The following is a 27,962-nucleotide window of genomic DNA, read 5'->3' on the forward strand; positions in this document are numbered from 1 at the left end:
AAGCAAATGAAGCACATTTATCTGAAAGGGAAAAGAAAGTATCAAAGGAAAGTAGGAAGACTCTATGCATAGAGGGGCCCCAAAGAGGAACCCAATGGAGTCCTCCTGGACTGTGGTTTTTGTAGTACAGGAGTCCTCCATATTTCCTCCCTTGGGCATGGCACTGATTACTTGATGGTTTGTTCATGCACTGCTCTGACTTTTTTCATTGGTTGAGTGGACGTCAGAGCATTTTGGGAAGAAGCATTTGAGCAGGATCCTGAGTCATTGTGGAAACTAGAAGTGCCACCATGATGGGCCATGTGTTATATCTTCCACAAGTATGTCTACATCTTTCATCCCTATATAACTAACAGTTCTTTTTTCCTTCCCTCATGCCTCTCTCTCAGATGGAAAGCCTACCTGCCATTAGGTAACGAAGGCAGTGGTTGCTCTGAGTTAGCTCCTGCTGAGATAGTGCAAATTCAAAATGACAATCTAGGATCCTCCAGGAATGGCCTTGTAGGTGGGCAGGACATGGTCCCTGCACTGTTTCAGTAGAACACAGTATCTTCATAGGATGATTTATATGAAGCTCCTTTTTGAATGGCCTTTTATAGCATGATGGACATCAATCTAGAAGAAACAAACGAAAAACAAGTTGAGAATGCAGGGGTCAAACACCAGCAGAATTATTATACCAGACAAGGACACCAGAATCAATTCTGTTAAACTTACAAATTTGTATTTCCTCATGTTAAGGCCTGGAGAGACTTTTCAATCAATATTAAACAATGTAGTTGCAAAGTACTACTTGAATACAGAGACCTAAATTAATGACTAAAACTGAAAAGATTGCATTCTTTTCTTTAAATTGCAAAGTACAACTGGAGTTTAACATATGAATGTCTTAAAATTTTATTTGTATTCTTTTACTATTTCTTCTGAGAAATAGCCTATCTTTAAGGAACAAAAATCAGCTTTATATACATAGACCCTGTATTTATGGGTCTCAAATTAATAACGAGCTTATACAACATCAGATGGCAAGGTCATTAAGAATAAAGACCTTATTATTATTATTATTTTTACTTTATGTCTGACCACAAAAAGAGATGTAAAGTTCAATTATAGCCAGAAGAATTCTCCAGCCCTAATTTACTGGCTAAGTTTGTTTTTCCAGCCATACCACATGCCACACAGCTGTGAACTACTTAGAGGTTTACTGGACACTTTGGTTTAGGAAGGTTTTCTTTCTTATTTTGATTTTCCGCCTCAGATCACTTTAGGAACAATTTAATGTGACTCTATTAGGTATTTTCTGAGCCATTGCTACTTCTAAGTAGTTCTGATGTCTTTGAGGCAGGCATCCTTCAAAATTGTTTTTCCTGAGACTTTGGTTTGATTCACTTAAGATAATAAACATTTAAATAAATACAAATGTTGTGAATTATTATTTTGTCCAACAAAGGCCTAGCTGAATATTGGGGCTAAAGCAAAGATTGAGGCACACAGGTGGCTGTTTTCATGGGGAGTACATTCTAGTGGGAGACACCTAAAAATAATAAATAACCAAATAATTGAGAGGACATTCATGAAGGAAATGATGTCCAAGTAAGAATATCTTACTTTAAGAGACATTTTCAGGTCTTTTTTCCCAAGGTTGCTAGAGGAGCACAACTCACATTGAGATGTAGAAAATGTCTATCTTTTAAAAGTAAAAAGAAAGGATGGAGGAAAAAAAAAGAAAAGACAAAGCAGGACAAAGAAACAGGCCTGACGTAATAAAGCAGCCAATCAGAAATTATCAGAGCAAAAAGTGTCTAGAACAATTGTGCTCACCCAGTGGGTATTGTATTCTAAGCTGACACCACTAGTAGGAAAGGCTGTAGGCATGAGAATGGGAGGTGAACTCAGCCATTCACAGCAACTATGCCCTTATAGATGGAATGATTGGCACTGAGGACTTGGGAGATGCTCCTAAGTCATGTAGAGAGATTTAGGCTGGAATTAAAGGTTAGTTCCTCATTTATTTCATGTATAGACCTGCTTTCAGCTAGGTTACTTGTGATGTGGGCACATACATGATTCCTAAGAATCAAGTGATTATGTGATTATCATTCACTAAATTTACAAGGTCACAAATGCATGTCCCCAACTCAAATTAGCCTAGCCTGCTTCATTTTGTAAAGGACTTCATTCTGTTTAGCAGGAAAACAGTTTAACTTTGTTTTCCATGAACTGTTCTTCAGAACTCAATCAGAACCCTACCTGTATCACTGTTTTTGACAACATATTGCTAGAAAGGATTGTACAAGCTGACAGTCACCTTAACATAAACACCCAGACTGAACAGCAAGACATATTCAAGGGTTCAGAACACCCTGAAAATTTCTAGAAAGACTGGTTCATGGAGCCTCTTTTAATGGGGTTGTATAGAAACACACACTTGGTTCTTATTTCCCAGGAACTGAAACATCCCAAAAATTTAAAAAAGTAATGAAGTTTCTGCCCAAACTAGAGACAAAGAAAATTGAAAGCTAGGATGATTAACTCCTTAGTTATTTGGAAGCTATTCTAGAGAAGATTAAAAGCTACTGTGGTGTGGTCTCTACTTAAGTCCTAGAGTATATAATTTTAGCGATCATCTGGGAGCAGCTAGGGAAGGAATAATTATGGAATACTGACAGAGCAGAGGCCAAATTCTCAAAGTACATGTGTAAAATCTAATAAGAAACTTCCGTTGATGAAGAAAAGAGCTTGGAAATAAAAATAAAAAGGAGAGTAAGAGCATGTAAGTAAATATAGAAATTTAACTGAACTCTTCTCACCCTTTTATTTTGCTTTCCCCACTAGATCTTTCCTTCCTAACCAAGAGACCATCAGCAATGAACCCTTCCCAAAAAGGTTTCTGAGTGAAGTCAAGAAACTGTGCAGAAGTTATCAAGAAACATTTTCGTTGCTGTTGTTGGTTGTGGGACTTGAACTCAGGGCCTGGGCGCTGTCAGTGAGCCTCTTTGTGCTCAAGGCTAGCACTCTACCATTTTAGCCTCAGTGCCACTTTCAGTTTTTGAGTAGTTTATTGGAGACAAGAGTCTCACAGCATTTTTCTTCCTGGGCTGGCTTCAAACCACAGTCCTCAGATCACAGCCTCCTGAGTACCTAGGATTATAGGTGTGAGCCACCAGAGCCTGGCTTCAAAAAACTCTTTGAAACTAATTGCTTCTGCTGACAGGGGTTGAAAGTTAATTAAGAAAATAGTTACAGAGCATGATTTTGCACACCTATAATCTCAGCTACTTGAGAGGCAGAGGAAGGAGGATTATGAGCCTAAGGACAACCTAAGGAAAAGTGGCAAGACCCTATCTCAAAAACCACAATGCAAAAAAATGTACCTTTTGGGGTTATAAATCCAGGGGTAGACATTTTGTCTAGCATACAGAAGGCCACTGGTTCAACTCCCAGTACTGCAGGAAGGAAGGAAGGAACAGAAAGAGGCAGGGAGGGGGAGAGAGAAGGGAGAGGGAAGTTAGTTTAGCAAAAATAGGCAAACTGAGAAACTCTCAAAGGAAGCAACAGATCAGACACTGCAGAAAGGGAGAAAATATTTCAGACTACACATCTGACAAGGGTTTAATATTCCAGAACACGTGAAATAAATAATTCAATAACAAGGAGGTGATCATAGTTTTCAGATGAACAAAAGAATTTAATAAGTGGACATTTCTTTTAACAAGACATACAAATGGCCAATAGATATATAGAAAATGTTTAGCATCACTAATCATCAAGGGACTACAAATCATTACTACAATGATTGGCTCTTTCCAAAAAGACAAAAATAATGTGCTAGTGAGGATATATATATATATATATAAAAGGAAATTTATCACTCTTGGTGAAAACTTAAATTAGTACAATCATTTTGGAAAATAGTATGGAACTCCTTAAAAATTAAAAGTAGAAATAGCACAAGATTAATTAAACCCTCTCCTGGGCATGTGCTAACATATGCAATCAGTTAGATATCAGCACTCTTATCTCTGTTTCAACACTATTCTTAAGATCCAAGACATGGAAACACCCTAAATGCTCAACACATACATTGATAAAGAAAATACACTAAAGCTAAACAATGAAATATTATTCTACCATAAAAAAGAATGAAATGCTCTCATTTGATATAACATGTACATACCTTATGGCTATTATGTTAACTGAAATGAGCCAGACACAGAAACACATTGACTCTTGGATTTCACTCACTCATATGTTAAAAATAAAAATGATGAACTTACAGAAGTGTACAACCAAACAGAGGTTTCCAGAGGCTGACAGAGAGGGGAGCTAGAGAAAGAATGATTAAAGAATAAGCAGAAACGGTCAGATAAGTTGATGTTAGGCGAAATGGACCCCAAGATAAGGACTCAAATGTTTTTTTCTTTCTTGTAATTGTTTCTAACATATTTATAAGATAATTTCTTTGTTGCTTTGTATGTCCCTCCCCCACGGTATAACCCCTGTTTTACTGTATTTGATGTTGGTATAATTTGTGGAGGAGAAGGGATACAGGTTGACCCATTGCAACAATGAGATGTACAAGACGTTATGTCAAAAAACGATCTTTACAATCTTGGCCATGGGGGTGATGGGTGGGAAGCGGGGGGCAGATGGGAAGGGAGGGGAAGGAGAAATAAAGGAGGAGGCAACAATGCTTGATAAGAAATGTACTCATTACCTTGCTCATGTAATTGTAACCCCTCTGTATGGTATTTTCACAATAAATAAAAAGAATTTGAAGTTACAGCTTTAGAAAAGGAGTAAGGTATAATGTTATATTGAACAGAAGAGTGTCTAAAGATAATGATAAGGTTTATATATTTCAAAATAGAAGGAAGATTTTCAAATGTTCTCACCATAGAGGAGTGGACACACAAGGTAATGGAGAAACTAACTTACCTGAATTTATTAACATATATATGCATTAAACATTATATCATACCCCATAAATGTGTCCAGTTCAAAAGAGTCCAAAAACCTCATCAGATATTTAAAGTAAGAAGAAAATATTTGCATTGTACTGAGGATGTTAAAAGAGAGATATGAAGCCAGGTGATGGCTCATACCCATAATCCTAAATACTCAGGAAGCTGAGATCTGAGGATCTCAGTTCAAAGCCAGCCTGTGCAGGATAGTCCATGAGTCTCTTGGCTCAATTAACCACAGAATTACTAGAAATAGAGCTGGGGTTCAAGTGGTAGAGCACTAGCCTTGAACAAAAAGAGCTAGGGACAGTACCTAAGCCCTGAGTTCAAGCACTAGTACTAGTTACAAAGAGAAAGAAAGAAGGGGGCAAAGATATTAAGAGATAACAGTAGCAATTATCATACAATTACTCTTAATTTACTATAGACCCTAAAACAGCTACCATCTCTCAAGTATGTCTTTATAATAAATGGTACATAAATGTATAACTGAGAGATGGTAGCTACCTTTAGATCCTCTTAAAAGTTAGAACGAGAGAAAGAAAAAGTAACGTAACACTTGGAGCTCAGAACTTCATATTACATGTGTAGGAACAACCTTTCCTGGAGTATCCTAGGTTTCTGGTTTCTCTTGGCCATTGTTTCCTTCCTTGCATGTTGATATTCTTTCATTGTCAGAAGGCCTAAACACTGCCTGACAAGAGGTTCTGGCTGCAGCCTCAGCAAAAAACATAAGCAAATGAACCACTTTCTGATAGCTGTCCCTTCATCCTTCTGTAAATAAAGTTTCAAAAACAAAGAGGAGAAAAATGAAAACCCTTTATGGGCAAAGGTAAGTAGGACTCTCTACCACAGCTTCCTACTTGTGCTATTATTACTAATGTAGTATTTGTTATTTATCATTGTGAAACAAGATTCCTCTGCTTTAGCAACATAAAATATCAATAAGAAGTTTCTGTGCTCAGCAATTTGGGAATATTTAGCTGAGTGGTTCTGGCTCAGGCTGTCTTATATGGATGAAGTCATAGCATCAGCACATTGATGTGGCTATAGACAAGAGGACTCAATACCTTGCTAGCTGTCAATAGGAGGTTCCATTTCTTGCTCTATATGGGCCTCCCTAGTGACTTAGAAGCTAACTTCTTCGAGAATCAGGGATTAAAGGTAGCCCTACCTCAAGGGTCAGCCTTATTTGTACTCTATCTTACAAGTTAGAGTTACATGTCAGCACAAGAGGGACTTTGTAGAAGCCAGGACATTGCGTGTGGAGCACACTGGTGCTAGCTTACTCAGCACACAGAAAGAGAAATGACTTTGGCTTTTCTTTCCCAAGTACCCCTTCAGCCATTACTTAATGAATTTCTTAATATGGACTTAAACATTCCTAAGCAATACTATCCATGACATTATATATTTTATGTGATCTTTATGTTTTGAGTATATTAATTTCCAAGAAGAAATTGAGCTATTAAAGCAAAACACAGGTTTTCTTCTCATAGCAACTTAAAGTATCAGCAGGGGTTGGTACCAGTAAGGCACCTCTCATTACAAGCCAGAGCTGGTCATGCTTGAAGGAGATCAGGAAGCATTTGTTTTATGCGACACTTACAGTAAATTCCCTGGAAGTTGAAGGTAATAGTGTAGGGTCAGGAGGGGATACAAGCCTACAATAAAGCCCATTTGCTGTGGTGGTTCTGTCACTTGACAGCCATCATGGGTAATTACTTCAAACTGAAGCCATTTAAAGAATTGAACCATAAGGGGAAAGCAGATTGTTCTCAGGATATAAAACTAAACTCACCTGATTTTGTATTGTTGTACTGCTGTCCACTTTCATTACCTAAGGCCATAAAGCAATTTTAACCATTTCCTGGAATGTCCCCAGCAAGAATTGCTTTTGCTTTGCCATTCTGGTGAACTGGATGTAACCATAGTTCCACATTAGAATGTTTGCAACTGGGCCACCCAGGAATGCTTTCTGGTGTCTGAACTCATGCAAACATCCCATTGGGTAACCTTGGTATTACTTTAACTATGGTTGGGGAAATCATGTTATAATCATTGCATTTTATTAGCATCCAGCCCTTTTCCCTCATAAAATTCAATGTTCTGTAACCTATTGCCTGTTCTGTCCTATGTACTGGCTTTATCTCTTCTTTGGGTGGTACATCCATAAGCTCTCATTTTGCTTTCCTAAGATTGCTGTTTACTGCTGTCCTTCATGGCCAAAGGTGACAATATTGTCCATAGAGGAGAATGGCTGGAGGTGAAGAATTGCCATATCAATACACAGTCTCACCCTTGCTCCAGCCTGCAGCCTGTGACAGTTTGTAGGATCAGAAGCTGTGGTTTTACCATAAGTCTGTCAACAATATAGTGTCAGTTCATTGGACAAGAGAACTGTGTCATTTAATTCTTACTCTAAATTCATACCTGAATTAAATTATTGTAACTATTGCACAGTTAAGTTCATTTTCCTCACTATTATGTATTCAAGATGTTGATGTAGGAGCTATAGTGCATGCAAAGCACACACTTACCACATAACTATGCCATAACTTTCCGAAAGCATTTTCTCTCCCCCTTTAATTAGGTTCCTTTTATTGGGAGCTTTAACTTCTAAGGGGAAAAGCTTTACAGTTTAACTCTACATAAATCCAACTTCTGTGTCATGAACACTATGAGAAGAAAGTGTAGCCTCTTCATCATTGTAATTATATCAGATTATAATCAAATAATCTTGGATTACTCTGGAGACAGTTAACATCTGATCTGCTGTACTACAGTGGCTTAGACATATCTGAAGGACTTTATTCAGCAATTGTATTTCTCTTCTTTAACAACAAATGTACAAATACAGAACATTTTCACAATTAAAACCTCATTAAAGCCAAGCACAATAGTACAAGCCTGTAATACAAACACTTCAGAGGTGGAAACAGGAAGATTTTGAGTCCAAAGCCATTCTGGGCTCCATAGTGAGAACTTGTCTTAAAACAAATAAAACAACAACAAATATTGCACCTCATTAACTACAACAAAAAGATATATTTTGAAAGCCCATGAAAAACTCTCAAGTCTCCATGAAAATGAGTTCATGAAGAGATAGAGCTGGATTAGGAGCTCTTTCAATTTCCCCAACACTATGTGTTTTCTGTCATCTTTGTTTCTATCTTTGCCTCTCCACTGTACACTTTCCTCTGAGTGAAAGCTTATACAACAGGACAATTGTGCTGTCATCTAACAAATGTCTCTGTCTCTCCATTCAAAGTAAGAAGAAAAATTAAAATGTTATTCAGCTTTTGGCATACAGATTCTGAGGAAGATGATATTAATGGTAATTCCTTTAGGAATCTAGAAATCGATTATGTAAAGAAAGAGAGTTTAAAATATTCTGGAAAAGAGACAGAAAAGTTAAGAGCTGGACCATCTCGATAGGCAGATACTTGATTAGTCACTGGGAAGGACACAGATATTGAATGAAGACTAACTTTTATGTTTTGTCTTTTCAAAAATTGTCTTTAAAAGTATGAAGAAAAGAATAGAAAACAAAAGAGAAGGAAATTGTGAGGGGAAAAAAACTGCTTTTCCTATCAAAGTGTGTTGCTTAAAAGTTCCCACTTTGGCAAGAACTTCTGGTTTGGTTTTTGTTAAGAAAAAGAGGAACTGCTTTAGGATAAGAAAGGATTTTTAGAATGTCTTAAACTGCTTTCTTCTCAAGATGGAATTACAATACATCCCAGACTGTTCAAGAAATAGCCCAGGATGTGGGTATATTTTGAGATCACTTGTGTATTATTGTTGATCTTATTTCAAAATCACCTTATGTAAATATTTTACCATGTATAAGTTAGCCAATCACAAGCAAATTGTGAAAAAGAGCTCAACCAATCAGATCAGAGGGGGAGGGCCTGATGCCTTAAAGGATAAATATTGGAGTAGACTGCCTGCTGTGTTTGCTTACTTGCCAGTCTTTCCCTTCTGCACAGAAGTAAATTCCATCTTGCTGGAAAAAAAATGCTTTTAAGTAGTTGTAGAAAGGAGTTTCAACTCAACATGTCAACTTATGAGTACAATGCATCTTGATTAACTCTCCTATCATCCTCCCCACCCCCATCTCTCCCAATTCCATCCATCCTCTCAAATTTTCTAGTTCCGTTTTTATACCTGTACATCGAGTATTATAACTGTATTAGGTCATCATTCCTCTCATATTCGTTTGTGCTCTTCCCCTTGGTCCTACTTTCTTTTATTTTTCATCCTTTCTTCAGTTTCTGCTTGCTGGTACTCATTGTGTTAAGCCATCCAGTTAATGGTTCAAAGGAGGTTCAAAGGTGGATTCATTGGAATCCACCCCTACACATACCATATTTTAGTCAGTTTGATCATGCATATATACATATAGCACTGTATATTCCCATTTATATCTATGTTTTAGATCTATTTTCCACATATGAGAGAGTTCATTAACTTTTGTTGTATATATAATTCTCTTTTTGTCTCCCCATCCTATCTTGGTTAATGTTTGTATAGTCGAGACTACCTTCTGTTGACTATGTTCATTCCAGGTAAGAACAAGTTGAGAAACCAGGGAGGCTCCACTGGAGGAGGCATTCATACCTGTGAGACAAGAGGCCCACCTTTGCCTCCCAGCTGAGTTTTTTCGTAACACAGAACTTATCCATACACAGAACATAACATTTCCTAGTTTTATTTTCAGTAAGTCATTTACCAAGTGTCTAGCTAGCATGAGCTGTTTTCTCTGTTCCTCTTGTTTTAGAAAATGCTCTATCTTCACTTATGTCATTCTATCTCTTCATCAAAGCCTCATTCCAAGAATTCTGAAAGCTACTGTAATGAGAAGAACTGCCAAAATTAATCTCCCCTCAACTCTGCATGTACTTGGCTTGGTATTCAAATAGCTCTCTTACATTGTGCCTTGAACTAAATTTAGTAATAGTATACCAGCATCACCTACCTATCACTTGTGATTGATATTTTATTCCCTTCTCAATTCCACAAAGAAGCTAAGCTATGGGAGACACAACTCAGTAAACATCCGTTGAATTAAATTAAGATATCAGCAAGTGAGTTTACTACATAATGTATACTGTACAGATATTTCCAGGGCAGTACCATAAAATAATGTTTAAATAAATGCACTTAAATAAATATACTTTTATGATAAAAAATATTTGGGGCTTCTTGTCTGTAAAACAATGGCACGGGGTCTGTTTTACAGAGAAATGGGAACATGAACATGTGAATGCTTTAAGGACTTTAGTACACAAATCAAAGTGCATGTTCATTGGTGTAGCTACTGTGTAGAATCAATCCCTGTAACTCGGGGTCATTCTGTACTCTGGGGAAATCATGAGTGTTTAGGTTAATCTGCACCCACCATTCCAATCAGGACTGTTTCTAGTCTACAGTAAAGTACATAGAAACTCTGGGAATAAGCATTAAAGACTCATATAGTAATTGGAGAGAGTAACTATTAAGTTAAATGAAAAAAATGTAAATGCTAACTATATGTCTCTATTCCTTTGGCTGGTTAATTTCACTTTGCCATTATCATGGACAAGATCCTCCTCCCTGTGGCCCCTTGTGTAGAGCTGGGATCCCAGACTTGGTCTACCATACCCTGTTGGCTGACTTCAAGTATGTTTAATTTTTTTTTAAAGGAGAGGTGGAAAGTTTTTAAAGGCTGGTGAAACTCTAATAAAGAAAATCTGTTTCCTGCTAACACAATTCCTCTCTATTGCATTAATATTCAATGTTTTTATTTTTATTTTTTATTTTTTTGTCGATTGCAGGGGTCTGAACTCTGGGCCTGGGCACTGTCCCTCAGCTCAGGCTAGCGCTCTACCACTTGAGCCACAGTGCCACTTCTGGGTTTTTCTGCTTGTCTGGTGATGAGCAATTGAACCCAGGGCCTCATGCATGTGAGGCAAGCACTCTAGCACTGAGCCACCTTCCCAGCCCATTAATATTCAAATATTTTAAGTGATGTGTATTTAAAATTGTTTTTTTGTATAAGTGCCTCTGAGTATAAAGAAAGCTTCAGTCACACACACACACACACACACACACACACACACACACACACACACACTGGAAGTTCTAAAAACATTGTTGACTGCTAAATTCTTTCAATCATCACAGATTTAAGTTTAAAATGCACATGCTTTGGAAAGGATGAGATGGCTTCTTGACTCTTTCCCCGCCTTCGTCTTGCTGTCTTAGTGTGAAGAGGACCTTCTTCTCAAGTAGGCCAACTGTCCAAGATACTGACCTAAAACTCCATGGTGTGGTCAGCAGGTTTAATTCACTACAAATTTCACTAAAGTTGCTCCAAATCATTCTCTTTCCCTCAGGCTTCTCCAGAGGACATTTCTGGGCTCCTCAGTCCATTTGGGCCATTGCTGTGCAACCTTCCATTTCCTTTTCCTGTCTTTTTCCTCGTTTGTGATCCTGGGATTTTCCTTCCACCTACTGCTTTAAATGGGATGTTTGGATGGCCCTGTCTTCCTTTCTGTTCTTGTGACTTTATCTCTGGAACACACAGTGGTGAGCGCATCTTCACCATCACACTTTCCCCTTATTCTCTACAGTTCTCCATTCATAAACTCAGTTATAGACACAAGTGGATGGAGGAAAATCTAGGAAAATAGAATCTGATTTCCAGACCATAAAATGGAGCACAATATTTGATTATTTCATCAGTGGCCAAGACTTCTCTGGCTTCTTCCTATAATTTTCCCTATCCCTTATTAAATTGTGGTTCCTCCCTTACACAGGGAAACCAAAAAGAAAATGAATATCTCATAGAAGTAAACAGTAGAACTGTGCTTAGAAGGGCCTGGGAAGAGGAGAGGGGTAGGAAATGGGGAAAAGGATAGCTAATGGGTACGGGGGTACAACTGGAAGCAAGAAATGTTTGGTAGTACAGTATAATAAATATGGCTAACAATAGTTGATTATATATTTCAAAAAGCTAATAGAGGGCTGGGAAGGTAGCTCTGTGGTAGGGAGGTTGCCTTGCATGCATGAGGCCCTGGGTTCGATTCCTCAGCACCAAATAAGCAGAAAAAACCGCAAGTGGACTGTGACTCAAGTGATAGAGCACTAGCCTTTTGCTGAAGAGCACCCAGGCCCAGAGTTCAGGCCCCAGGACTGACAAAATAAAAGGCTAATAGAAATTTTAATGTTTCCAATACAAAGAAATGATAAATGCTGGAAAAGATGTTGAGTTATGGCAATTATGCCGTATACACATTATTATGCCATGACACATTACATACACTTATTGAAATGTTACCCATAACTATGTACTACAGAAGCATCTGTACATTAATATAAATTATATTAAATCTTCATGAAATATGTTCATATATAATGGTCAGTTTGTCTTAGTGCACCTATGTTTATGTCCTTTTCTAGAATATTTAGTAAAACTGAACTATTCTCCGTGCTCATTCCTCCATGAGAGCAGGAAGAGAAAGTAACTGGTGTGCCATGTTGCTTGTGAGGAAGTTCTTGCAAGCAGACACTCATCACCTGTGCTTCGTTACTCCTGACTCTTTGGAAAGCTTCTCTCTCCAAAACACAAACACTGTTTTCCAATGGGGCTCACTATTGTTTCCCTTCTGGTGTGCTGTCTGTGCTCTGCACCGCATCATGCCTCCCGCCCCTTGGCACTGGGCTTATTTCACGTGGCACTGGCAGCAGATGCTTTCTACGGAAAAGCAGCTGTGAAAGCTGATCAGACAGGAATTTTCACTTGAATCTATTTAAACTTGAGTGAACAAAGATGTGGCAGACATAACTAGATGTGTTTCCTAGCTATTTCTTTCAAATTTACTTTCTTAGCCTTATGCTTGGGGCAGCATGCCTGGTCTATCTATGCCTTGGGTATTAGGAAGAAACCAGAAACCTCCTGTCACATGGAAACACCCTCTCTTGAGTTAACCCTTTGCATCCAGTATACATTTTCAACAATATATTAAATGATCTTCTTCATAACCTCGCTCATTTCTCAGAGGGCCAATACCATAACAAATGTCATCTTTGTGAAGTGGGCAGTCTTTCGGCATTAATACATTATTCCTTATTTCCTCCTATATTTACATCTGTAACCCACCTATTAGCAATTCTCAAAACAATTAGAATGTTTCTCCTGTTGTGTTCTTTGCTTGTTTATACCTCTTATCACTCTAATCCTTGCTTAACAATCTATTTGATATAATCACTCCCTTTGTTTCTCATCCTCAGTGCTTAGAAGAATCTCATGCTCTTTCTCTTCTACTCACCTCACCAATTGTCTACCCTTTCTAACAGCTGTTTCCCATTATTCTGACTTTATCCAAGCCTGTCTTAATTTGCTATTCTCTCCCATATTGTCCCTTCTGAGCTTCTAGGGGAACATAATCCTATTTGGTTCATAAGTTTATTGTAACACCATTATGCCTTATTTCTGATTGAGGCCCATCTCTGAGATGTTGCATAGAGCATGTTTGTCAAAAACTGGAAATCAGGGTCTTTTATTGTTCCATATGATTTTTTGGATTGCTTCTTGTCTTTCATTGAAAAATGATGTTGGGTTATTGATGGGTATTGCATTGAATTTGTAGATAGCCTTTGTCAGAATTGCCATTTTCACAATGTTAATCCTTCCTATCCAGGAGCATGAGAGGCTTTTCCACTTCCTTAGTTCTGCTTTAATTTCATTTTTCAGGTTTTTAAAGTTTTCATCATAGAGATCCTTCACTTCTTTAGTTAAGAAATTTAGGTCCCATGCTTTCCCTTATTTGCAACAATTAGTATACATATAGGATAATCTTATCAAATGAACTGAAAAGCTCAAAAACTATGTACAAATGACCACATAAGATGATGCTAAGTGAAATGAACTCCAAGATATAGACACAAGAGGTCTGTCTGTATTGTTATTGTTTTAAATGTACCAGTGATTTTATTTGTTGTTGTTGTTGCTTCCTTGGTATGTTTTTCCCCTGTGGTATATCTTTTGTTGTCACTCTAGTTGATTTTGGTACCCTGCATCTTGTATATACATATGTCTCATCTGGGGAGGGGAAGAGGAATATCAAAACACTGAAACAAGGATACAAGACGACCCATTGCACCAAGGATACACAGAGGGCAGCATATTGAAAACAACTTCGGGTTGGGGGTGGGGGGAGGGAATGAGAAGGGAGGTAGGGGAAGGGAAGGGATAGTGGAACAACAACAAGGAAGGAAGGGAAGGGGTAATGATGATTGACAAGTAATGTACTCATTGCTTTACTGCTATAACTGTAACCACTCCATACAACATCTTAACAATAAAAAAGCAGCTTAAGCAAACAAATAAACAAACTGGAATCAGCTTACACCCAGCAGGAATATTTGGAGAAGCCTCTTGAACTACAGGATGATTCCACTAGCCATGTTTACAATGAGCTTGCACAGTGTAAGCCCCATGCTTGTGGCCTAGAATACTTGTGCATTTAATTCTCAATAGAGGCAAGGAGTTTGGGAGCAATAGTAATTTCATTCATGGGTAAGAAGCTGAGGCAAAGCCAGTTGGAGTTACACAGGGAGCCTGATTATCACACAAATCACAGTGACAAAGCCAGGTTTGGCCTAAGAAGTTTGGCTTCAGAGCCCATCTTATGTGGACCACTATGGACTATAACCGTGTTTTCTGTGTCTACTGCTTTTAGGCTCTCACACTTCTCCCTGTCTTATAAACTTCTACTGTCTTGCTCTTTGTTTGGCCATAATTTAAATCAAACAAAGAAAGTCCATTCTTCTGGAGATTATGAAATTTTGTGACTTCCTCTTTATTTACCATACTTTTGTTTCTTTGGGCAAATTGAACACAATTCCTTTATCTTGATGACTTGCCTCCAGAAACTTGCCTATCCTATGACTCATTTTGCTAAATATAGACAGACATTTATAATTCTCTTTCTGGCATTTCCTGTGTCAAGAGGAACACATCTAGAAAGAGTGTGGCTTCTCTGAGTGTGTATGCAGTCTCCATTTGAACCCATGATGCGCAAGATTGTGTAAGAAAAGCTTGTATTTCTCTCTTTATATCACTTGATGGCCATGATACACTTTAAGTCATTTTTTAAAGGCAGAGAATTATTTGTAAAGCCTTGCATTCCTTTCTTTCTTTTCTTGTTCTTTTAATCAGTCATAGGCTTGAACTCTGGGCGCTGTCCCTGAGCTTTTCAGCTCAAGATTATCACTCTATCACTTGAGCCACAGCAGCACTTCTAGTTTTCTGGTGGTTTTTTGGAGATAGGAGTCTCACAATAGGAAATGAACTTATGACCTTGTTCATATAACTGTAACCCCGCTGTACAATATCTTTACAATATATATTAAAATATATATTTAAAAAAAGAGTCTCACAGACTTTTCCTGCCCAGGCTGGCTTTGAACTGCGATCCTCAGATCTCAGCCTTTTGAGTAGCTAGGATTATAGTTGTGAACCACCAGCACCTGGCTTCTTGCACTCCTTTCTAGAAACCAAGCATAAAATAAAATAAATCTAATGAACACATCTACATGGTGGTGAAGGAAGCAACACAAGAAATAACCTGAACTTGAACATCTTGAACAACTAAATAACATGCTCAGTTTTCAAAAAGATGGCATTTGAATTTGGTAATTAGTAGTTATATTGTGTAAAAATGTCAGTAAGATGAGTTCCAAATTCTCTTCTTATCCTAATATAAACTTCCTGACTTCTCCCCATGAAAGAGCAACACACCCCTCTCCAGGTTGTCCTTCGTTTTTATGACTAGCAAGGAGTCACTGCTTGAATAGTGAGCCTTCATTCTTCTTTGTTACTGTGTTTTTCTAATCCATCAGCCTAAAAATATATTTCTCAGTTCCACAAAGCCCTCTAGACTTAATCTCTGGCTTCATTTCTCCTCCTCACCTAAACAGTGCCCCTGCCTGCCTGCTTTCTATTTTGAGAACTTTCCCTGTTTACTTTTCCACTTAGAACCTCTTACTCGCTTTCCTTTTTTATTTTTATTGTTATGAATTAGTGTACATTTGTAATGAAAGAGGATGTCACTGTGACATTTCCTTATACGCACAAGTACACTTGGCACGTACTCATTTCTTCTATCATATTCTTCTTCCACTTTCCCTTTCTACCTTTGCAAACATTTGGTGGATTTTTCTGTTTTGTCATGGTGTGTTACATGTGTGTGTGTGTGTGTGTGTGTGTGTGTGTAATATCCTTGGATCTTCTTTACACTTCAACCTCCCATCCTTTCTCTAAACCTGTTGCCCCCCCCCACCCTCACACTCACCCAGCAGTAGTATTCTTCCTAGACTAATGTCAGTATCTTCAAATGAGAAAGAGCATGCATATTTGGCTTTTTGAGCTTTGCTTATCATGCTTAGCATTATGATCTCCAGTTTTAGCCATTTTCTGGAAATTTCTTCATTCTTTAAAAGTATGTCATGGTAAATATGAACTGCAGTTTGTTTTAATTCCTTGGTTGTTGACTAGTTCATCTGATTTCAATTTGTCTATTGTGAACATGGCTTCAGTAAACAACTATTTTTCTTGTATATTGGCTTACTCTTCAGATAAATGTCCCATGAGTGTTATAATGGAGTTAAAAGGAAGATGATTTTTAGTTTTTTGAGGCAGTACTAGATTATACTCCTATCAGAAATGTATAAGGGTTCCTTTTGCTATATCCTTACCAGAACTTGTAATTTTTAAAATTTTTCTTAATGATTGCCTCTCTGGCTGGGGTGAGATGGAATCTTAATGTAGTTTCCATTTGGATTTCCTATATGGCTAAAGATGTTGCACATCTTCACATAAATATTAGCCATTAGTGTTTTTTCTGAAAACTTTCTATTTATTTGTCCATTTATTAATTATTAATTCATTATTTTGCTATTTAGCATTTTTAATTCTTCATATATTTAGACTATAATCTTTTATCCACTGTGTAGTCAGCAAAAAATTTCTTCCCTTCTGAGATTTTAGATATGCAGAAACTTTCAAGTTTGATAACATCCTTTTTGGCCATTCTTGCTCTTATTTTTTGGGTAATTGTAGTTCTATCAAAATATTGTTGTCTATTGGCCATATCTTCCAATTTTCCCTTTGTTTTCCATCATATTTTCCCTGTTTCAGGTTCTACATTAAGATGTTTAATCTATTTAAAGTTAATTTTTTTACGATATGAGTAAGAGATAAAGGTTTAGTTTCCATTTTCTGCTTTCCTAACATCAGTGTTTGAACAGGCTACTTTTTCATTATATGTCCTCATCTACTATGCCAAAGATCAGATTGCTGTAGTTGTGCATTTTGATTTCTAGGCTTTCTATTCTGTTTCGTGTGTGTGTGTGTGTGTGTGTGTGTGTGTGTGTGTGTGTGTGTGTTTACTGTTAGCGCCAGGCTGTTTGTATTATTATGGCTGTGTAGTATAATTTGGAGTCCATTATTGAGTTATTTAGAAATATTGCTCATTTGGCACAAGATTGTTTTGCTATTAGGGTTTTTTATGTTTCCATAAAAACTTTAGGGGTGATTTACCTTTTCTTTTTTTTGGCAAAGAATTACATTGGACTTCTGATGACAATTGCATTGAATCTGTGGTTTGCTTTGGGGTCTACAGTGACTTTCAGTATACTAATTCCAGGAACATGAAAGTCCATACTGTCTTCTGGTAACTTTTCTAACTTCTTTCTTCAAGGATTTGTAGTTCTCATTATAAAGGCCTTTCACTTCCTAGGTTGTTTATACATAGACGCTTTTGAGTCTATTGCAAATTAATTTGTTTTCCTCATTTCCTTCCTAGTCTAATAATTATTGTTATAAAGAAAAGCTTACTGGCTTTTGCATGTTTGTTTAATATTCTCCTTTGTTGGCACAATGTTTATCAGATCTGTGGTGGAATCCTTAGGATATTTTAAGTGTAGAATTGTATCATCTGTGAAAGGAATATTTTTCTTTCTTCTGTTCCCATTTGGATCCCTTTTGTTTCTTTCTTCTCCCTTTTTGCTCTGGCTAAGAATACCAGTATTGCAGTGAATAGAGATAGAGTATATGCCCTAATCTTTCCCTGACTTTAGAGAAATTTTCACCATTTAGTATGATATTGGCTGTAAGTTTGTCATATATAAACTTTATTTTGTTGAAGCATATTGTTTTTATTTATAGTTTTTAAAGATATTTTATTATTAATGATGCTGATTTTTTCATACTTTTTCTGCATCATTGAGAGGATTGTGTCATTTTTTGTTCTGTTTATGTTTAATTGATTATTTAAATTATTGTTTAAATTTATTGTTTTACATATGTTAAGCCATTTTTGCATCCATACAATGAAACCAACTTGTTTATGATATAATACTTTTAATGTGTTGTTAAATTCTGTTTTCAAGTATTTTATTTTATGGAGGATTTTTTGTATTTATGTTCTTTCAAGATATTGGCCTCTTCACTTTTTTAGTTGTATCCTTTTATGGCTTGGCAATGAGTCATAGAATTAATTTAGTAGCATTGTTTCTCCTATTTCATGCAAAAGTCTGATGAATATTTGTGTTAGTAAAGTTAGAATTTAGCAGTGAATACATCATGCTTTAAGCTTTCTTTAATTTTGAGAGTATTATTGCTTCATTATCTTTACTTGTTACAGAGCTTTTAAAGTGGTTTGTATCTTCTGGATTTAATCTTGGTAAGTTAAATTAATTTGGAAATTTATTTATTCTAGAACAGTGGTCTTCACTGGCGATAGTGGGGAATTCATGGAGATTCAGTAGCACTGGATGAGGGGGGCTTTGAATCAGCCAGCTTACCTGTAAGTTTTTCTCTGGGAGCAGGTATTGGCATACAAATGATAGACTGGGCTGTGTAACAGCTCTCAGGACTGAAACCACTTTGCCTGTAGACTTTGCTGTTGTTGTTATTGTTGTTGTTGTTGTGTGTGTGTGTGTTTATCCACTTTATCATTTTCTGTCAGTACAACACTTCAGGCTTGTTCCAATAAAATGGATGATTTGTCTAGTAAGTGTAATCTCATTTATTGTGATTACTGTGCTGTTTTTAAAGCTTGAGTTGGAAATCATTGCCTAAGTTTAAGTTCACAAAACAGGAAGTGAAAAACAATTTTTAAAAAGACCAGTGTAGACTTTTAAAAGAAATAGACAATCTGGTGCTCCAATTCTTAGTTAACCAAAAATCTACAATATCTAAAGCAGCTGGAGGCTCCAAGAGAAGGACTGGAGAGTAGAAATTATTTTTCCAGAAGAAATTGATGGTATGCAGTTAGCCCCTTCCTCCAGATACACACACTACAGAGGAAAGGACAGATGGGGAATGCATCCTCCTCCTCTTTTCTGACCACTAGAGAGACGTTAGTTAGATTCAGTGATCTTGACAGTTTTCTTGAAATTATGGGGCACAGACTGCTACCTAGAAATGCATAAAGGGAAGGCAAAATGCTCTGTCTGACAGAGAAGCAGCAAGAATAGGCTGAGTTGAGAATGGTTTAGACTCCCAGAATTTATTAGAAGAAAGGACATATGAGTGTTGCTTAGAGTCCTTTCTTTCCTTTTCAAAAAGGGCCCATTGTGGGAAGGGATGACATTAAGGAGAATTGAGCTTACAGATTCCCAGCAGCTGAGAGAGGAAATGGATGTGGTCACTTAGAAAAACACATCATGAGCACAGTGACAGAATTCATGCTTTTATAGTATAATATAGTAGTTACATCACTGCTTTTAGTTTTTCCTTACTTTATTTATTTACTTTTATATTACTGTCACCTATGATTGGAAAATAGCTCAACAATATTAAGGTTATTTCTATCTTTTCATGATTGGCTAGAGCAGTATTAGGTATATGATTTGTATATTTTTGAATGAATAATACACATTGATTGGTTGACCATGTTGTCACTATATTTTATTGTGGTACCCTGGTATTGTATATACATTTATTTCAATTAGGGAAGGGAAGGGTAACAAGAGAATGGTGAGACAAAGGATGGGGGGAACCAACGCAACAGAGATATACACAAAACAATACGTTGGGGAGAGGCTTGTGGGGAAGGGAAAGTAGGAGAAAAATGAGGGAGGGGATAACAAGTTTGACAAGAAATGTACTTATTACCTGACTTATGCAACTGGAACCCCTCTGTACATCATCTCGACAATAAAAAATAATAATAAAAAAAAAGAAATTATAAACTTTTTTCCCTTCCTCCAGTACATGGAACCAATGCTCAATACCATAAAAGTGCCCACCTATCTGACATAATCATTAAAGAGTAGAAGACAGCTGGGCACTGGTGACTCACACCTGTACTCCTAACTACTCAGGAAACTAAGATCTGAGGATTGCAGTTCAAAGCCAGCCTGAGCAAGAGAGACCATTAGACATTTATCTTTAATTAACCTCCAGAAAAATGGAAATGACTTGGTGACTCAAGTGACATAGTACTAGCCTTGAGTGCAAAAGCTCAGAGACAGTGACCAGGCCCTGAGTTCAATAAGACCCAAAAGACCCAAAGACCAATAAGACCCAAAGAAACATAGGTGGCATGCTTTCTCTCATTTGTAATACCTAGAATATGTCTAGGATATTCTTAGGAGGGGATCACAATGGTTCATTATCTATGTGTGTGTGACCATGTAAGATGATGTTTTTCAAAATGAATTGCGAGAAATGGAAACAAGAGGGATTTTTTTTACTATTATTGTACTGTTTGCAGTTATTTCTTTTCTCTTTCTTTCCTTTGGTTTATTTCCTGATGTCATTGATGTTTTTTAATTTTGTACCCTTTGTCTTGCATATAACTTTATCTGATTTGGGGAAGGGAAGGGGAATCACAGAAACAGTGGAACAAAGGATGAAATAATTCAAAAGTGATACTCACTATACATTATGTTGAAAATGAAGTTTACAACTTGTGGGAAGGGAAGGCTAGAAGTGAAAAGGTGAGAAAAAATGAGGGAGGGAGGTGGGACTGTTCAAAAAGAAATACGCTCATTACCTGACTTATGTAACTGTAACCCTTCTGTACATCACCTTTACAATAACATTTAAGTTAAAAAAATAAGAGTGGAAAGCAAGGGTTAGCATGCTTGTGCATAATCCCAGCTACTTGGAAGGCCGAGATCAAGAAGACAGAAGTTAGAAGCTGGCCTCTGGCAAAAATGCAAGGTCCTATCCAAAAAATAATTTTTAAAAAAGGGTAGCAGGGATGGTGCCTGGGGGGTTAGGAGGAGGTGGCACTAAGAATATGTCCCAACTTAGTGCCTGACAAGCAAGCAAAAGATCCTAAATTCAAATCTTCATTAAACAAACACACCAACAACCAACCACTGTGTTTATAGTCTAACAAGTAACTACTTCACTATTTTCTCTAAATTATTTTTAGGACCTTCTCGGGACAGATAATATTAAACTATTTTCTTAGGATATTCTATGTACCTAGGTGGTGTTCCTCCCTGGGTGCTGTCACTGAGCTCTTTCTTTGCTCAAGACTAACATTCTACCACATAAGCCCTACTCTACTTCAGGCATTTTGGTGGTTAATTGGAGACAAGTGTAGCAAGGACTTTCCTTCTCTGGCTGGCTGCACACTTCAGTCCTCAGATCTCAGCCTTCAGAATAGCTAGGATTACAAGTATGAGCTTGAGATCCAGAGGATCTTAATTCAAGGCCAGCCAAGGCCAAAAGTCATTGAGATCCATTTCCAAAGTAACCAACAAGAAGCAGGTATGGAGATTTGGCTCAAATGGTAGAACATCAGCTGAGCAAGCAAGCCAAGAAAGTACAAGTCCTTAAGTACAAACCTCAGTACTGTCAAAAATCCTATTGAAAATATAAATAAACAAATATAAGCAAATAATTTGAATAGGCATTTTTCCAAAGCAAACATGCCAGTAACTAGCAGGTAAGTGAAAAGATATTCAGCATCATTAGTCAAAGAAATTTGAATGAAAACTAAAATGAGATACCACTTTATATTTATTTTGAATGCTGTAATTACAAAAAGTAAATATTGTTTAAGTTGTTAAGAAATTATAATAGTGCACATTGTTAGAAATCATCTAAAGTGATAGAATTACTACAGAAAACACTAGGGAGTTTTCTCAAGATAATTGTAAAGTAGAAATAGTATAAGACACAGGAACCTCTACATATGTATTTTAAAAAATTGAAATTAGATGAGATTGTGTGTTTTCCATAAAAGAAATGCAAATCAAAACAACATTGAGATTCCACCTCACCCCAGTTAGAAAGGCTGTATTCAAGAAATCTAATAACAACAGATGCTGGAGGGGATATGGCCAAAAGGAAACTCTACTACACAGTTGGTGGGAGTGTAAACTTGTTCAATCACTCTGGAAAGCAGTATGGAGCTTCCTCAAAAGACTACACATAGAACTCCCCTATGACCCAGAAATCCTACTTCTGGGCATTTACCCAATTGAACACAAACAAGGCCATACTAAAGCTACCAGCACAACTATGTTTATTGCAGTGTTGTTCACCATAGATAAGCTATGGAACCAATCCAGTTGCCCCTCAGTAGACTAATGGATCAAGAAAAGGTTTTATATATATTTATATGTATGTATGTATGTATGTATACATATATATATACATACATACATATGTATATATATATATATATATATATATACATAATGGAATTTTATGCTTCCATCAGAAAGAATGGCACTGCCCCATTTGTAAGGAAATGGAAAGACTTGGAAAAAATCATATTAAGTGAAGTAAGCCACACCCAAAGAAACACAGGTCCTATGGTTTCTCTTATTTGTAATAATTAGTATATGTCTAGGATAATCATTGCAGATGAGCAGCAAAGCTCAATAGCTATGCACATACGATCATATAAGATGTTGATAAGCAAAATGAACTCCAAGACATGGATATGAGAGGTTTTTCTTTGTTATTTTTGTCTTTAATGTACTATGTGATTTTTTGTTTCTTTTGTATGTTCCCCGCCCCCCCCCCATGGTATATCCCCTGTTGTCACTGTATTTGATTTTGGTACCCTGGTATAGTATATATGTTTGTTTGAATTAGGGAAGGGAAGGGAAACAACAGAATGGTGAGACAAAAGACAAGTGGGGAACCAATGTAGCAGCGATATTCACAATAAAATATGTTGGAAATGATCTGTACAACTTGGGGGGTGGAGGTGGGGGAGGGAAAGTAGGATAAAATGAGGGAAGGGCTAATACATTGACAAGAAATGGACTTATTACTTTACTTATATAACTATAAACCCTATGTACATCACCTTGACAATAAAAAACTATCATAAATAATAACAAAGATGAACCTAGTCCATGTTACTATATATGCCAAGTGGAAATAGACATGAAAAGACAAATGCTATATTACTCCACTTTATATTAGGTGTCTAAAATTGCAAAACTCATAGAAGCAGAGAGTAGAATGTGGCTTTCCTAGGACAGGCAGGACAAGATGAAATATGGTAGTAAGTACGGTTTCAATTTTGCAAGATGAGTAAGTTCTCACAATGTGCTTAACAATACAGTATTGTGTACTCCAAATTGTTTTAACAAAAATGTTATGTGTTCATACTCCTCAGACACATAAACACACACACACACACACACACACACACACACACACACACACACACTACAAATGCCTGCAGTCTTCTAGAGCTTCTAATTCACATTTAGGACAATCGTAGACCTACATATACTTTAACATGCTTTGGGGTTGTCTTTTCAGTAGGCAATGTTGGGAAGCATTTGAAAGAGAATGCTGCCATAGATGTGGCCTGGAAATCATCCTGAGGAGCTGTTGTATGAATTGCAACATGAATGAGTAGAAGAGGAGGGGCTTGAGGACACCATGCAGGGGCAATAATACCACTAAAGATCTTGAGTAGAACATGGGGTGAACTGGTATCAGAAACAGAAGCAAGCCAGGACACCTTAGCTTAGATTTAGGCAAAAGTTCAGGGATCAGTATCCTGGCTACGGACTTTTAACTCAGCAAACAGCCATGATTTTTGGAGAATAATGATGATCTGAAAAAACATGTAAAAAGATTGTATAACTATCAAAATGAGATTTGAGGATATGATTCATAATTGTTTGGTCAGATTTATTTATCATGCATTTTCTTAGTCTACATTCCAGATCTTCTGATCTAAGACAAGAAAACACTACTTCTAGAAAATTATCCAGTGATTCCTTCCAGCTGTGAAGTCTCAAGTATACAACCTTGGATTTAAACCTCTGTTAGGGCTGATTCTGCTATATTTAATCACTAAATATACCTCATAATTAGACCTAAAGTAGTATCATTGATAAGTATGCTATATGAATGAAAAAATACTTCACTAGTATTTAAAAATCAGTGTGGTTATTTTTATAACCCAGCAAATATTTTATTTTATAATTGTATTTGCATAAGAAATAAGATTATTAAAACTAACGTACTTGATCCAGCTTTACATAATTCATGTGTTCCTTAATAAATGAATGTTTAAGTTATAGCTTCAACCTATTTTATTGCTATATGACAATTATACTCTGGCTCTTCTAATTTTACCTACATATGGCCATTATAGGAAACTTATCATTATAGAAGATTATTGACAAGAGATCATTGTTGTAAGATACAGAAAGAAAACCATCATGTTTAGACAGTTTTAGTTGGTTATTACTAAATCACTCAATAATTTCTGTGATCTGTGATAGCTGAAGAGAGAAATGTGAGTCAAGACAAAAATCCCATATTTGGAATCTCAGTATTTTCTTCCAATTCTAATATTTAGCTTATGGGCATAGACACTTAAGGTTTTATATAGTAATTTATATAGTAATATTTATATAGCACATTATATAGTACATTTATATAGTAATATTTATTAGTGATTGTAAGTATTCATTTTTGCCTACAATCAAAAGAAATGCTGTGAAATGAAATAACAATCTGTACAATGTTGAAGACACTATAAATTACCATATGTTCATTGAAATATCTTCTGGCTCAGGAAAAGACCAACATATAAAAACATTTTTCATAAATAGGAATAATGGATAGTCATCAGTGTAAATTATAACTAAAACTTTTGAAACTTGAAATTTCCTGAGAATAGCAAAGGTGGGCCTATAAAAATATTTCCATCATAGATATTCATCACCTCAGCAGGTAATATACTAGTGTATAGTAAATGTAACTAGATTAGTTAGATGCCTAATCCATACCAGGCAAAATTCAAATCTTATGCATTTGATCTTCAGTGATTAACTCATAATAAATAAATTGTTGCCACATATAGCTGTATGAAATGCCGTTTTTTCATTGTGACATTTCAATATATACATATAATGTTCTTTGATTATACTCACCCCCTTTGCTGTTTTTTCTTATGTCCCACCAGCAACAAATGATTTCTTATTTTAAAAATTCCTTGTAATTTTTAAAAAATAAATGTCATTATAAGTTTTGTGTGTGTGTTAGTGCTGGGGTTTGAAATCAAGGCCAAAGCTCAGTCATTTAACCTTTTTGCTCAAGGCTGGTGTTCTACTCATAGAATGTCCTGATTGGGCTGACTTTGAACCTACAGGCATGAGCCAAACCATAATAGACTTTCAATAAATGTTTCAACAGTAACTAAAAGATTGGATATGGATCACAACTATAAACTCAGTAACTCAGGAGAACCCGGAGTTGGAGTGAAGCCTCGGGAAAGTTAGCAGAGCCCTATCTCAAAAATCAAAAAAACTGAACGTTTGCTCTAGTTGATTTAGACCATGAAGTTAATGAGATTAAATACATCTTCATTTATTTGAATGTATTTATTACCTTATTACCAAATGCACTGCTGCTTTATTTCTAGCCCAAAACCCACTCTCTGTGCTATTTGCACTATCCAATTTACACACTGGTCACAGGAGGTACTGGGTCAAGAGAATGACTTAGTTTAACATGATCTACCACAATTTTCAACAAATGCTGGTGGTGTTACATTTATATACCAAGACCACGGTAAGTATATAATCATATATACCTACTTTTAGATAGCTAAACATTCACACACACATATATATATATACACCTTATATGCATATTAATATCATATGTCTATGAAATTTAAAGATGCAAACTTCTATTATCACATATATAGTGAATTGCTAATTGCCACGTGAGTTAAAACTTAATATCATAGGCCTGATACACATGATTGAATTTTAGTATGTGTTTTAAAGAGATCCTGCTAAGGAGCAAAATATGTTTAAAAAATAAAGGTTCTATAAAAATTAGGTCCAAATCATTTATTCTACTTTCATCAAGGCTTATGTGCTTCTAAGGGAATACAATAATTTGTGCATTTTCTATTTTTCAATGTACTTTTTTATCTTTAAGCCATTCATTTTTCTAGTTAAATATTATGAGTGAATGTCAATTCCTAAAGGAGCCATACAGAGATGGTAGGTGCAATTGTGTTGTACTCAAAATAAACTCACGGTTAAAGCAAATATTTAACAACTGTCAAATACTCGGTTGCACACAGTGAAAACTAATCCTGTAGAGCTGGGTAAGTTAAAATTTCAATCCAAACCTTCCTTCTGTGCTTTATAATTAGAAAACCAAATGAGGAACTTTTCTGGGCATGTTGTCTAGTTTAAGAAACCCACCTGTTTTCTATTTTTGAAAATATATTTTTCTAGTTCACATGTATAAATGAAGGGTTTAGATGACTTAAGATACTGGGATCCAATTGTAACTAAGCAAATCAAAACAACACAATGAAATCCACCAAAACTGTTAAAAAGAAAAAGGACAGGAATGTGATTAAGAAGAAATAATACAGAAGGAATAAATTTGATCAAAGTATACTATATGCATGTTGTAAATATCACAATAAAGCTCCTTTTACAATTAATTTAGGCTAATACAACATTGAAAACGAATAACCTCTCATATTTAAATATAACTTTGCATTTGCAATATGCCACAATTTGCTAAATAATAAATTTAGGAAGCCTTACTTAAAGAAAAATATACTGGAAAGAAATGGGCTCAGGGTATACCAAGGCCTCACCTGGGGAATGACCAACGTCTCTGTGGTCACCCAGCAAGCCTTCCGTCCAACCATACTATATGCTTTCTTCCCTTCTCCCTCTCTGTGACTCTATCTTTAACCTTGTGAATATTCAGACCTAAACTGAAATATTAAACTCTAGCATTCAACTTTCCATCCCACTCCAGAAGCCCTACAATATCTGTCTTGAGCCTTTTAGGGACATCGAGTTTCACCTTGAGTTTCATCTCCTACCCTAACACTAACTTCTTTTGGTGAAAATGCACACACTGCTCTACACCTTGAGAGATATTTCATGCAAATCTTCAGACTGTTGGCCACTTAAGTGCATGATATTTAAGCTCAACAAGTCACAGAGTCTTAGAAATCCTAAAATTCTTAAAAATGTTTTTTATTGTTAAAATGTTAACCCCCATCACTCATTCTCATTACCATCAAGGGTCCTCACTTCCAGCTTCACAAAGAGGAAGAAATCAAAAGAAGAGTAGTATCATTCTCCCATTCAAATTGCATACTGTCTTCCCATGAGTAGGGAGAAGGAGCTCTTCTGTCTAAGACTAACTTCTCTCTTTGAGATCCTTTATCTCCTCTCTTCTTTGAGGACCATGTAACAATTGTTAGCCTCCTTTAGTACTGTATCCTCTGTTCCTTTCAGCTATTATCAAACAAACAACATAATGATCTAGTCTTTCCAGTATAAAAAGAAAAAGTACATGAAACATCTGTAGATGTTTATTTGTAAAGGCTATCTCTTTGCTGTATACTGTAGATTTCTAAAAAAAAAAAAATGGGTCTAGTCACTACTTCCTTGTCTTTTCCAATTTATCAATTGATAGCTATCATCTAGTTTGTACTTTTGGGGGAACATCCAGGC

General features: G+C 36.3%; 1 long non-coding RNA gene across 1 annotated transcript; it reads right to left on the minus strand.

The window, feature by feature from the left end:
* On the minus strand, positions 1 to 27,154 carry LOC105994925. Its single transcript, XR_001175537.1, has 2 exons — positions 27,089 to 27,154; positions 1 to 615 (listed from the first exon to the last, which is right to left on the minus strand). It is a non-coding gene; the product is annotated as an uncharacterized LOC105994925 (long non-coding RNA).
* Positions 27,155 to 27,962: the final 808 nt, after the last annotated feature.

This window comes from Dipodomys ordii, unplaced genomic scaffold (genome assembly GCF_000151885.1).
Source record: "Dipodomys ordii isolate 6190 unplaced genomic scaffold, Dord_2.0 Scaffold5, whole genome shotgun sequence".
Classification (NCBI taxonomy): domain Eukaryota; kingdom Metazoa; phylum Chordata; class Mammalia; order Rodentia; family Heteromyidae; genus Dipodomys; species Dipodomys ordii.